We start from the raw sequence: 13720 nt of genomic DNA, 5'->3' as shown, positions 1-13720 counted from the left end.
AGGATGCCGCTAGCCTTCTTGGCAACAAGGACACACTGCTGGCTCATATTCGTCCTATTGTCAGCTGTCACCCCCAGGTCCTTTTCTGAAGAGCTGCTGCCCAGCCAGTCGGCCCCAGCCTGCACCGGTGCATGGGATTGCAGGACTTTGCACTTGTCCTTGTTGACCCTCATGAGATTTCTTTTGGCCCAATCCTCCAATTTCTCTAGCTCACTCTGAATCCTAGCCCTGCCCTCCAGCATATCTACTACTCTCCCCAGCTTGGTGTCATCTGTGAACTTGCTGAGGATGTACTTCATCCCATCTCCCAAATCGTTAATAAAGATACTGAACAAAACTGGCCCCAGGACCAACCCCTGGGGCACTCCACTTGATACTGGCTGCCAACTAGATCACTGTCCGTTGAGCCTGATGATCCAGCCAGCTTTCCCTCCACCTTACAGTCCATTCATCCAACCCATACTTCCTTAGCTTGCTTGCAAGAATGGTGTGGGAGACTGTATCAAAACCTCCATCCTTGGCAAAGTCTTTGAAAAAATTATCAAGGCTCACATTTGTGAGAGCCCGGCAGGACAAATTATGCTGAGGGGAAACCAGCACGGGTTCGTGGCAGGCAGATCGTGCCTGACCAATCTAGTCTCTTTCTATGACCAGGTTATGAAACGCCTGGACACAGGAGGAGGGGTGGATGTTGTATACTTAGACTTCAGGAAGGCCTTTGATACGGTATCCCACCCCATACTGGTGAACAAGTTAAGAGGCTGTGACTTGGATGACTGCACAGTCCGGTGGGTGGCGAATTGGCTAGAGGGTCGCACCCAGAGAGTCGTAGTGGATGGGTCGGTCTCGACCTGGAAGGGTGTGGGCAGGGGGGTCCCGCAGGGCTCGGTCCTTGGACCGATACTCTTTAATGTCTTCATCAGCGACTTGGACGAGGGAGTCAAATGTACTCTGTCCAAGTTTGCAGATGACACAAAACTGTGGGGAGAGGTGGACACGCCGGAGGGCAGGGAACAGCTGCAGGCAGACCTGGACAGGTTGGACAAGTGGGCAGAAAACAACAGGATGCAGTTCAACAAGGAGAAATGCAAAGTGCTGCACCTAGGGAGGAAAAATGTCCAGCACACCTACAGCCTAGGGAATGACCTGCTGGGTGGCACAGAGGTGGAAAGGGATCTTGGAGTCCTAGCAGACTCCAAGATGAACATGAGTCGGCAGTGTGACGAAGCCATCAGAAAAGCTAATGGCACTTTATCGTGCATCAGCAGATGTATGACAAATAGATCCAAGGAGGTGATACTTCCCCTCTATCGGGCGCTGGTCAGAACGCAGTTGGAGTACTGCGTGCAATTCTGGGCGCCGCACTTCAAGAGGGATGCGGATAACCTGGAGAGGGTCCAGAGAAGGGCCACTCGTATGGTCAAGGGCCTGCAGACCAAGCCCTACGAGGAGAGACTAGAGAAACTGGACCTTTTCAGCCTCCGCAAGAGAAGGTTGAGAGGCGACCTTGTGGCTGCCTTTAAGTTCATCATGGGGGCACAGAAGGGAATTGGTGAGGCTTTAGTCACCAAGGCGCCCCCGGGGGTTACAAGAAACAATGGCCACAAGCTAGCAGAGAGCAGATTTAGACTAGACATTAGGAAGAACTTCTTCACAGTTCGAGCGGCCAAGGTCTGGAACGGGCTCCCAAGGGAGGTGGTGCTCTCCCCTACCCTGGGGGTCTTCAAGAGGAGGTTAGACGAGTATCTAGCTGGGGTCATCTAGACCCAGCACTCTTTCCTGCTTATGCAGGGGGTCGGACTCGATGATCTATTGAGGTCCCTTCCGACCCTAACATCTATGAATCTATGAAAAGCCTTGCTAAAGTCAAGGTGTATCATGCCCACTGTTTTCCCCGCATTCACACTTATGTCACAGAAGGCAATCAGGTTGGTCAGGCATGACTTGCCCCTGGTGAATCCATGGTGACTTTTCCTGATCACTTTTTTCTCTTCCAGGTGCTTAAAAATAGATTCTCTGAGGACCTGCTCCATGATTTTTCTGAGGACTGAGGTGAGGCTGACTGGTCTGTAGTTCTCTGGATCCTCTTTTTCCCTTTCTTAAAGACGGGCACTATGTTTGCTCTTTTCCAATCATCCGGGACGTCCCTCGATAGCCATGAGGTTTCAAAGATGATGGCCAGTGGCTCTGCAATCACATCAGCCAACTCCCTCAGCACCGTTGGATTCATTACATCTGGCCCCATGGACTTGTACACGTCCAGCTTCTCTAAGTAGTCCCTAACCTGTTCTTTCACCACTGAGGGCTGCTCACCTCCTCCCCGAACTGTGCTGCCCAGTACAGTAGCCTGGGAGCTGACCTTGCCTGCAAAGACTGAGGTAAAAAAGGCATTGAGCACCTCAGCCTTTGCCACTTGCAACCACAAATATTTTAAAATGTAATTATTATCTCAAGTTTGAGAACTAAAATCTTCTCTCTATTGCATTGGTGGAAAGAGGAGTGAATTCTGTCGATTCATTACTGTCAATGCCAACGCTTGTCAGAGCAGCAGGTGAGAAATTGGCCGTTCTAGCCCTCCACGCTTCCTGACATAAGTGTTATATGGGTATTATATACACTCAAAAGGTATCAGTGTCATCGGTGTAACAAGCACATTTATCAGGAAATTGTGTCTGAATTAACATCGACTCGTGCAGCGTTTACCATTGGATCTTTCTGGGCTGGGAGTACTTGGGATCTCAGTCCTGTGTGTCAGCCAGCAGCACAGCGCTGAACTGTGGAGAAAAGGATCATCTCTTCAGGCTCTGACAGGGCCCTCCACTTCCATGGTCCAGACACCACTGCACTCAGTGCACAGCTCCAGCTGACTCGATCAAACATTAGATCAGTCTCGGAGCATGCGAGCATTGACAAGGCAGTAGCCCAAAGTGAGATAATTTAGAAGATACCAGACTCCTGCAATATGGAAACGGTATCAGCTGTCCAACACGGCTTCATTATGCTGGTGACCACAAATCTGATCGTCAAACCAGTTCAATAATATCTGTCCAGAGACTCAGCTGAGGGTTGCAGAGTAGACAGCTTCCAAGAAGATCTTTGAGGAGGTGAGAAAAATCAGACAAGAGAGCTATTGTGCCGCAGCCAGAAAATAATAATTTTAATGCACACAACCACGCCTTAAACTGAGACTTAATATTAATCCATGTCCTGAACATGTCTGCATGACAGCATGCTAAAAAAATTCTTCTCTGAACCAGGACTGAAGTCTTCTTTTTTTCACCAAGATCATGGCTTGAAATTCCCCCAAAAGGACTCCTGGTCTCTGATTGCATCATGCAGCAGTGAGAATGGAGAGGTGTTCTGCAAGCAAGGAAGTATGCAATAGGGGAGGAAGAAGAAACAGAGAATAAAGCCTTGTAATGGGCTTAATAGAGAAGAAAATGGCTTAATTAATGAATAAGCCCCTAGACTGTTATGCTGCATGGATCTCAAGGCCCATGCTGAAAGGCTTTTGCTGAAGAAAAAGCTGCAATCCACCCACTTTATGCTCCAGCTTCATCTTCCTTGTTTACCAGGGCCCACCCCACATCTGGAGGGAGCCGCATGGACACGGTTATGTGACTGCAAGGAAGTGTTTCACATTCACGGTGCAAGTTGTAGCAGACAGCTGATCGTCGCTCCTTGATTCTCGTAGCCCAGTACCTCCTCTCTAGACGTGCCGAGGAGCTGGACGGCGCAGCTTCGGCACTAGAGACAGAAGCAGCACGTGGCAAGGCTAGCACAGGAGGGGGCAGAACCGTCTTGATTGCCTTTCTGCCAGCTCTTCTAACCAAGGGGAACTTGTAGCCAGTGTAAGTCCATATTGCACTGTATAAAGACCCCAAAGGGAAGCAGAGATTCCTGCCCAGCATTACAGAGACTCAAGTGCCCAGGCCTGCTCTGCCACTACACTGCAGCCCCGTGCCCCTGGAGCTGGTGAGAGGATGATTCAGTCTCTGGGCACATTTGGTGCCTTGACATGGGAGACAACAAAGCTGACAGGTTCGTACCAGTGCAGCGATGCTCACTTCACAGAAGCCAGCGAACAGCCTTCAAATCGGTAACGCCTTCTGATGGACTGTGACCAGGGATTTGAACAAGTGTCCTGGCAGGGAAGCCCCAAGTATTCTGGAAAGCCACCTACAAACTGGACAGGGGGGTTAAATGGAACAGGAAATACAGACGTGCTCCTTTCCTCTTGGATTGAACCTCCCTGGAGGGCCACACAGGCTGAACGTTGCCCGGCTGGGCTTCAGTGATGTCTTTCCAAAACGACAGCCACCATCATGCTAAACTAACTGTGAACCTTGGTTTAGCTAGCGCGGGTACAGTCATGTAAGTGAGCTTTGTTTAGATTGTCAGCTGAATCCATATGCCCAATAACCAGTTGGCTTTTTCTTCTGCAAAGATCACTATAAAAAGCCTTTGATGCTTTGAGGAAAGGATTGCTGAACTCTAGCCAAGCCATTCTCTTTGCATATGAAAAGCATATCAGCTCCATGGCTGCTCCTGATGGGTTCAGCAGCAATCGCCGAGATAGTCTTTTTCTTTAAACTTTTATGGAGGCTATTTTGGTTCTGGCACACACCTCACCCAGCAGGATATGTTCTCAGTAAAGCTGAAAACGTACAAGGGGAGCAGGAGGAAAAGCTGTGGGAGGAAAGAGGCAATCTGCGGGGTCGGGGCGTTTCTGAGCGGAGATCACTTTGGTGAACTCGTGGACTTCTCTCAGCAGGGCAGAGCAGGGGTAGCCACAACACCAATGTGCTGGTCAAATGCATAAAAATAGTATCTGGTGCAAGGGTGAGTGAGTCTTTTGGTTGAGTTTGGTTGGCAGTTATTCTTTGGGGATCTCACAGATGGGGAGAAGGTTGGTTTTTTGCTCTGTTACAGGCTGGCTGTGTGGTGCACAAGTCACTTGAGGTACGGACTTACAAACAATTGACTGCGGTGTAAAGAGTGGCTTTACTGCTTACCTGCTGCTGTATGCTGACGGTGTGGTCTGGCTTCGTGCTAAGGAGAAGGTAAAATGTGGAAATTTACTTCTCTTTCATTAGAGGCTAAAGCATCACGGCTGAGCTTTTATTTCTCACAGGGTAAGAGTGCACCCATGGGAAGGTATTGCAGAGCAGCTGATGCACAGCAAAGCCCTGGGCTGGCCCCTTTTATGCCACAGTGACTTGCTCATCTGTCCATCCCCTCTCCTCCCTGGGCCTCGGTTCTGCACGTGTGAAATATCTCTGCACTGTCTCACAGGTGTTGTGGGCAGAAAGGTGTTAAAGATGGTAAGGCATGCACCTACTACAGTGATGTGAGCCTGGCGAGACACAGAAGGGAATACCTAGGAAAGACAGAATCGCCTTCCAGAATTGGAACGGAAAGCAGAGGCCTTGGGAAAGTCCGTTCTGTCCATCAGACATGTCCATTGCTGATGTGGGCAAGTGATGCCAATCCCCATGTCATATCCTCATGCAATGGTGCTTCGCTCTACACACACACCACCAACCACGTCATCTCCAAAACCAGTGGGAGAGGGAATGAAAACCATAAGTTTGAGGCCAATCAGATGTAGTAGAGCGGTGCTATTCATCCCATCCAATCTGCAAATCAGGTACCAAGGGCGGGTTGTCCCCTGAATTAGATTGTCCAGCTGGCTGTGGTGGCCATCTCCTTCTGCAAAACCAAGGTCTGCTCCATGGCTCGTTGAGGTCAACAACCCTTTACTGATTCACTGGACATGTGCTCAGACCCTAAAAATGTGAGCCCCCTTCCAGCATCCTCTCCATCAACACATTGTGATTCTTGAGCTGTTTGCACGTAGGAGCCTTGGAGAAATAGGTCCCTGTGTGTTGACAGAGGTAACACAGGAGAAAGATGCCTGCTGCTTGTCCTCGCTGGCTCTTAGGGCTGGAACAGACCCCAGACTTGCCCACAAGCAAACAGAGCAGGAGCCTTCTGGCCTCCACTTGCTTCACTTCCAGATTTATAGTAAAATGGTTCAGGACAGAGACGAGCTGTCTCGGCGGTAGATGTATTTTTCCAGCGTGGACAGCCCTGCTTCTGATGGGACAAGAGAGGTTTCATAACAAGAAATGATCTAGAAAGCAGGTCAGCTTAACCGAGTGGGAAGAACGCTCCTCAAGATTTCCATTTGGTGTCTATTTAAAAAGAAGCGAGAGAGGCAAAGGAGAGCCTCCCGGTAACTGTTTCCTCACCTCTTCAAACATGCAGGTGTAGCTGAGAAACCTTCCATGCTGCCTCCCGCTTCTCTGTAGTATTGATGTGTATAAATGCTAAAGAGCTGTTGAGGCCTCAGCTGAGATCAGACACCACGGTGCCATCCGACTCCGGACACTTTTAAGAAACAATTGGATGCCCATCTTCCTGGGATCTTTGGACCCTAGCTGACTTCCTGCCCCTGGGGCAGGGGCTGGACCCCATGATCTTACGAGATCCCTATAACGTCTATGAAGCATCATTATCTTCTCTGCTCTGAAGGGGGAGAAGCTGGCCTCCTTCCTCCCTTGGTTCGTATTTTTATTTGCATCTCTGCTGGCACTGCCAGGGAAGGTGCTAGTGGTGAGGATTTTTATAGAAGAGACTTTCCCCCCAGCCTCATGTCCTGCAGGTCATCGAACTGCCTCCCGGTGATGATGACCTTCACCCCTGCCGGCCCAGCCCCTGTTGGTGAAAAGCTTATGGAGTCAGCTGTTCTGCTGGTGTTTGCAGCCGTCGGGAATTTGTCCAGAGACTGAACCAAGAGCATGGCACGCTCCAGTGTCTATAAGCTGCAAACCCATGCCGTTCTCGGCAAGCAGATAACAGGGCAGTGGATCCCAGCTGCTTTCCCCGCTCTTTGGCCAGGGACACCTTCTCATGTATCAGCTGGAGAAGAGGGTTGTGGCTCTAACTCCCTGGCTGAGAACTGATGATGAAGTGTGTAAGCCCGGTGCTCACCTCTGTGTGCGACTCCCTTGATTTCAGTTGTGAGAGCAGGGCTCAGGCCCAGCGTTTTTCCTAAAGAGACGCCGAAGGCAATGAGGACAAGCGAGACCCCGGTGCTCAGTGTGGGGTGTATTTGGCCTCTGCAATAGAATCTGTTTCAAACCCGATAAAGCCATTGACAAAATCCATGCAAGTCAAGGCAGCTTGGCTTATTTTTTTTATCACAAGGGATAAAAATCTCCCTTTATTTCCATAACGAGACTATTTGCCAAGGAAATCTTCTGCCAGCAAGGGGTCATCAGAGACAAAACAAGCTCACTTTCAGAGGACGTCATGTGTTACCTTGTAAAAATATGTGAAAGCAGAGCCAGGCTGCTGGAAAAGCGCTTAACGGCAGGGATGACTGCTCCCAGAGAAAGTCACCTCCTACCAGAAAACACGGGCAAGCAGAGGGGATGCCGAGATTTTTCTACACACAATTGTAAATATATTTTTACCTGATGCTTATAGACTATAGATTCATAGGCTGGAAAGCCAACAAGACCATTAGGATTCTCCACTCAAGTCTCCTGCCTGATTCAGACCATGGGATTTTATCCCAGGGTATCAATCTGACCCCTAACTTCTGGTGGAGCTAGGGCACAGTTTTCAGTAAGACATCTAGATTTGGCTCATAACGGGGGCCAGCAACCTTTCCAAGCCAGGGGCTGGAACAACCTGGCTTCTCTCCGGCGTGGGGTGGGTGTCTCCAGCAGCGCATCAGCAGTGGGGCGCTTGCCTATACAGCTGATGAGGCCAGAAAGTTGGGAGCTGTGCCCGTGCTGCCACTGCTTTTCCCAGCCCCTGCTTCCCAGCTAAGGTGTGGGCGCAACTTCTAGCTAGAGAGGAATTGCAACAGGGCCAGGCACCTGGAAACTGTGCCCATGCTGCTGCTACCACTTATCCCCACAGCCCCACCTGGAAACCACCCAGCTCCAGCTCAGTCCCCCCCGCAACTGGAAGCTGTGCCCATGCTGCAGACAGTGAGCAGGGGCAGGGGGAAGCAGGGGTGATGCAGCTGCAGCTTCCAGCTCCCTGGCCTCAGTTCGGCTCCTCATCGCCTGGCCCCAGCGCAGGGTTGAGTAGAGGAAATCCTCCTAGCTCTGCATGCTGGATCCAGAGGCTCCGTGGACCGGATTTGGCCCACAGGCTATATGTCACCAGCCTCGAACTTACAAGCATCCAATGGTGGAGAACTCACCAGCTCTTTTAGGAAGATGTCAGTTATCCTTCTCATGACAAAAAGCTGTGCTCTCTCTAGCTGGACTTTATTTTTGCTTCAGCTTTTGAGTCTCGATGGCACCTTTGTCTGTGGGACCCCTTGACTGTGTCCTAGGGCTTGTTCCTGGGTGCACACACGCGGTCTGTGCACAGGCTGCATCTGCCACTGGCACTTGTGAGCCTCTCTCCATAAATTCTCCGGGGCTGCATTTCACCCCGAGTAGATGTTTTCACTGTATTTATACAGCTGGTCACATATGGATGTGGAAGGGTATCCTCACCAGTACTACAAGCATCACTTCCATGGGACCTCAGTCCAGTGCTCACAGCCTCAACGAACCCTCCCGCTAGGCCGTTAGCTCTCCCCTCCCTCTCCCCTGCCGCCATGGAGGAGCAGAGAGGAGAGTGAGAGAACTGAAAGCTCTTACATAACCTTTTACAAAGTTAGGTTTATTTATTTCAACTGCCCTTTCCATGCTCTGTAGCTACTTTTGCTACCGTCCCTTTGCTCCACAAGTTCACTACTCTCTTTCCCCTTTTTAAGTGATCATTTCATTTTTCTTCTTCCGCACTCCCTCGCAGTCGAGGATCATCGTCTTCCATGTTTGTCTTATCTGTGGGTCCAAAGATGGCTGATGAGGCTGATCCGGGATCAACCAACTATTGCAAATTGGGTACGTGTTTTCATGCGGGGTGGGTGGCTCTGGATTCTTGATTCAATCCATGACACACTGTTTCTGCTGCTCCTGTTTTTCCATCTCCTGTTGTCATCTTAAAGTTTCAAAGTACTGAGATCCTTGCAGCAGACTCCCCATTTTGAGTGGTCCTGGGTGCTACTCTCCCATGAGTTGATGTCTATGTTGCATTTTTTCCAGTTGACCTGGAGGATGTCCTTGAAGTGCTTTCTCTGCCCTCCTCTTGAGTGTATGGCATGATTGAGCTGGGAGCATAAAACTTACTTTGGGAGTCTGGAGTCGGACATCTTAATGATATGGCCAGCCCAGAAAAGTTGATGTTGGAAGATCATTGCCTCAGTGCCCATGGTATTTGCTTGCAAGAGGAAGCTAACGTTGGTGTGCCTGTCTTCCCATTGGATTCAAAGGCTTTTCCACAGGCAGCATTGATGGTACTTCTCCAATGACTTGAGGTGTTTCCTGTATGTTGTCCACATCTCAGCTCCATACAGTCTGGTGGGGACCACAGCCGCTTGATAAATCCTGAGCCTGGTTTCAGATCTAATGTTGCCCATTTCCTCAGGTATCTGAAGGCTGCACATGCACGTTTGAGGTGATGTTGGATTTCTTTGTTGATGACAGCCTTCTGCAAGAGATGGCTTCTGAGGTACGGGAAGTACTCAACCTTCTCCAGAGTTTCATCATGAATCTAAATTACTGGAGCTGGGGACTGCTTGTTAAGAGCTCGTTGATGGAGGACCTCAGTCTTCTGAATATTGTCAGCCCCATTTTCTTGTATGCCTTGGTAAAGAGGTCGATGAATGCCTGAAGGTCTGCTTCCAAGTAAGCACAGGATACAGCATCATCAGCATACCGGAGCTCAATGGTTGATGCTGGGGCGGCCTTGGTTTTGGCTCAGAGTCAGCTGAAATTAAACATCTTACAAATTCTTTCAGTGGTTTGGCGCCACTGCAACTGGAAGCTTGTTGGTGGTTAGATGTAGCATCACAGTTAGGAATATCAAGAAGAGTGTCAGAGTGATGATGCAGCCTTACTTAACTTCTGTCTTAATCTCAAAGGGATCTGTGATAGATCCATTACGGAGAACTACCACTCATATACCATCATGGAGCAGACAAAGAAGGGTGATGAATTTTGGTGGGCATCCGTACTTCAGAAGGATCCTCCGCAATGCTTCTTGGTTGACAGTCAAAAGCTTTCATGAGGTTAAAGAAGGCCATGTCAAGAGATATATGTTGGTCCTGGCATTTTTCCTGCAGCTGGTGAGATGTGAAGATCACATCAGTTGTGACTTTGGATGCCCTAAACCCACACTGAGATTCTGGGAGGACCTCTTCAGCAAGTGGAAGGAGATGGCTCAGGAGGGTTCGCTCAATGATCTTTCCTCTGGTGGACAGCGAGGTGATTTTGATTGGATTTCATCGGTTTTTCATTGAGGCACTGGTGGAAGAAGTCTTGTTTGATTGGGTCCTTGAGTCCTTCAACACTGATCTTCCATTGGCATTGCTTCTACTGCAGCCATCATTTGGGAGCCAGTTTGAGTGGCATAACCTTGTGGAAGAGCTGCACTTTTACCCAGTGCATCCACAGGTGGCGGATAGAGGAATGACCTTCAGGGAAGGTTAGCTGCGAAATAAGCAGGGGTAACTCTGACAAATAAGCAGTCCTGGACCAAGCAGTAGCAGCACCACCAGGACGTAACGGGGCAGCTGAGGCAATGCTTTCCTTGCTGAAAAGCCACGTATATCCTTTGACGGTGCTGTGACATGGCGAGTACAGGTTACCATTATAATAAGTCTGCCCAGCCCCTAGCCATGGGTCTACAAGTCCTCAATGGTGGAGCAGGAGGAAAAAGACATTAGAATCTCAATGGCTGCGAAGGCAGACGAAGGCTGCAGCAAGACAAGCTCTCCAAATGTCTTGGCCTCCTTGCCATTGGATTATGGTCCTAGTCTGTCAAGAACCATGTGCAAGCACAGTGTCCATAGTAAAAGAAATCATGCACAGGCATCTTCCATAAGATGACCGTGACTATTTCACTTGCATAATGGAGTTAAAGAAAAGTATTTGTTCTCCCTGGGGCTTAGCTTAGGTGGCATCTGTTTCTTTCCAGTGTCTGAGGACGGGCATTTTGTGCCTGAAAGCTTGTCTAACATCCCTCCCAAGTAGACTGTTGGTTCAATAAAAGAAATCACCACACAGGCATACAAACAACCTATCACTGGGACCGTATCTGAGTGCCAGCTGCTTCCAAGTAGCTCTTTGTATTCAAGACTGCCATCCTGAATCCCAGTGATTTGCATGAGAAGTCATCATTCCCACTAGAAATCTTGATGTGTGCCTCCTCCAAAAGAAGTGTTGGGGGGAAACAGAGGTGTGTGTTATGATTAGGTTTTGTTAACTCAGCATATCTTTTCGTAATTCTTTGGTGACCAAGGAGCCTACTGCATTGGCCCAGTATGACTGAAGTCCTTTATGATGCATAAATTATAGCTGCCCAAAATAACGTTGCAGGAATGCCTGGCCTTTCCCCCACATGTAATGCAAATAAAAAGGCCCTCCAGAGTGAAATATGGTAACAATTTTCCAATCCAGAAAGCCAAACACCTTTGACACTAATGAAAACAGAGGGGCCACGTGTGGGCTATTTTATCTAATCTCCTGAATGAGTTCTGCATGTATTTATCTTTCTGAGGAAAGCAGGTTATATTGTGAGTGGGAAGAAGGCCACTTCCGCAGCTACCTTCAGGAAGCCTTGCCTTCTCTGGAGTACAGCTCTGGTGTGAATGGGGGTATAGTCAAATATTTACACGTTTGATTTTTATTCTGCTCTTCCCAGCCAAGGCTCAGGGTGGCTTACAATGAGAGGACAGAATAACTTCCAGCACAGGAGAGTGACAAGAGAACAAAAAAGCTGAAAAGGGAACTAGATAATCAACATCAAATAGAGGCCCCCCCCCAAAATTTCTCAACTTCACTTTACATGCTAAATGCCTGCCTAAATAGGAAGGTCTCACAGTGCTTTGAAAGACGTCCAGTCTTGGGCTGTGGTGGGCCTCACAATTGGAGCGGGTCCCAGAGTTAAGGAGCAACTGCTGAGAAAGACCTTCCATGCGTTTCTGCCAGATGGGCTTGGTGTACTGATGGTCCTAGCAGCAGGTTGTTCTCAAGGGACCTTAGTAATCGCCTTAGGAGTAAAAAGGAGAAGGCAGTAGGGCTGTGCAAAATGGCACTGTTCCATTTCGACTCGAGTTTCAAGGTTTGGACAGAACAGCATTTTGTTTCAAATTTCATTTTGAGTTGAAACAGCTCTTCCGTTTCGCTTCATCGAAACAGTGAGGCTGTTTTGATGTTTCGCCCGACCATCATGTTGGGGAAAGGAACTCAGCCCAGCTGGGCTGACTTCCCATCCCCAGCCCAATCATAGTGTGGGGGGGGATGAGAACTCAGCCCAGCTGGGCTGACTTCCCATCCCCAGCCTGATCGTAAGGCTGGGGAGGGGAACTGAGCAATCGGGCTCAGTTCCTTTTCCCAGCCCGATCACAGTGCTTGGGAGGGGAACTGAGCCCAGGCTCAGTTCCCTTCCCCTGTGCTGTGATCGGCTTCCCACAGCCCAGTGGCAGAAGACAGGGAGAGCCAGGGCTGCTTTCCTGGCTGCTGGGGGCACAGCCCTGGTTCTCCCCTGTCTCCCACCACCTCACTGCTGGCTGCTTCGAAACTTGAAACGTTTTGAAACTTTCGAAACATTTTGACCAGCCTTGTTTTGTTTCGAGGCTGTTTTGAAGCCCTTCGTTTTGATTTGATTTCTCTGTTTTGAGCTTGAAATGAGTCGAAACATTGTTGAATTGAAACAGCCAGCGAGATTTCGCACAGCCCTAGAAGGTAGTCCCTTAGGTACCAGACAGTTATGTCCCCAGTTTGTACAAAACGACATTTCCAGGAAGATAATATGAGAAGGGAAATCAGCATGAAATGAAGCACAGACAAACCAAGCCCTGAAGTACCCAACCAAGATCCAGCAGGGAGTTTTGCTTGTGTCAGTCTGGAGGCAGACACACGTGAAGATTGTGATCAGGATACAGACCTTTCACTTCAACAGGGGTTTTGCTGCTGCTGCTGCTTTTGGATTTGATTCTGCAGGTTTAAGTCTAAACTCACTCATACTCGTCCATTTTGATTCCAGCTCTGATATGAACCAGAGCCATGGATCTGAGTCTCCATAGTCTTTCATCCTGTGTTGCTGTTTACTCCTGTGCAGAGTAAGTGTAAAACCCAATCACCATCAGGGTTAGTGAGCAGAGTGTTTGGATCTGGTATCCTTTGGTGATGGAGCATTGCTCAGCCCAGGATCTAGCTACTTGCAGACTGCACTGGTGACGAGCCAGTAGGAATCCTCTGCCGTTCTAGGGCACAATTTCTGATCTCAGCTCCAATTGTGGAATTTGTGAGCAACTCCGGCAATTTTCAATGCAGCTCCTTCCAATTTACAGTATTGCATGCAGTAATGCAGAACCTGACCCTGAAGTCATAGAGCGCGCTTCTCTTTCTTTGCATGCAAAGCAACTGAAAAGCTGCAAGGTAGCCAAAACACCCAAATACTCATTGCTGGCAGGGCTCTTGTTTTATGAATGTAGCCTGGGTGTACACAGGCTTGTACTTCCCTCTCCAGTTGAGGGGATTATTGGCAGGGCAGTGTGCTGCAGAGGAACACAACAGCCCAGCAGCCGCTTCCATCCCCTATAGAGTCAGGTCCATTCAATCAATTACTTAACTATATATAG

General features: G+C 49.1%; 1 protein-coding gene across 2 annotated transcripts in view; it reads left to right on the top strand.

The window, feature by feature from the left end:
- Positions 1-1972: 1972 nt before the first annotated feature.
- Positions 1973-13720, top strand: part of LOC102559040 (gonadotropin-releasing hormone II receptor) — a 33636-nt gene continuing 21888 nt past the window's right edge. The window contains exons 1-3 of one of the 2 annotated variants that reach the window (XM_059714552.1): positions 1973-4374; positions 4933-5063; positions 8827-8918. The gene's annotated coding sequence lies outside the window, so the exon portion shown is untranslated. Of the gene's footprint in view, positions 5064-8826; positions 8919-13720 lie in introns of both variants that reach the window. The other variant, XM_059714551.1, reaches the window with a different exon arrangement.

This window comes from Alligator mississippiensis, chromosome 11, assembly GCF_030867095.1.
Source record: "Alligator mississippiensis isolate rAllMis1 chromosome 11, rAllMis1, whole genome shotgun sequence".
NCBI classification, from domain to species: Eukaryota; Metazoa; Chordata; order Crocodylia; family Alligatoridae; genus Alligator; species Alligator mississippiensis.
Note: the sequence above shows the minus strand (reverse complement) of the source record. Positions and strands in the feature narration are given on the sequence as shown.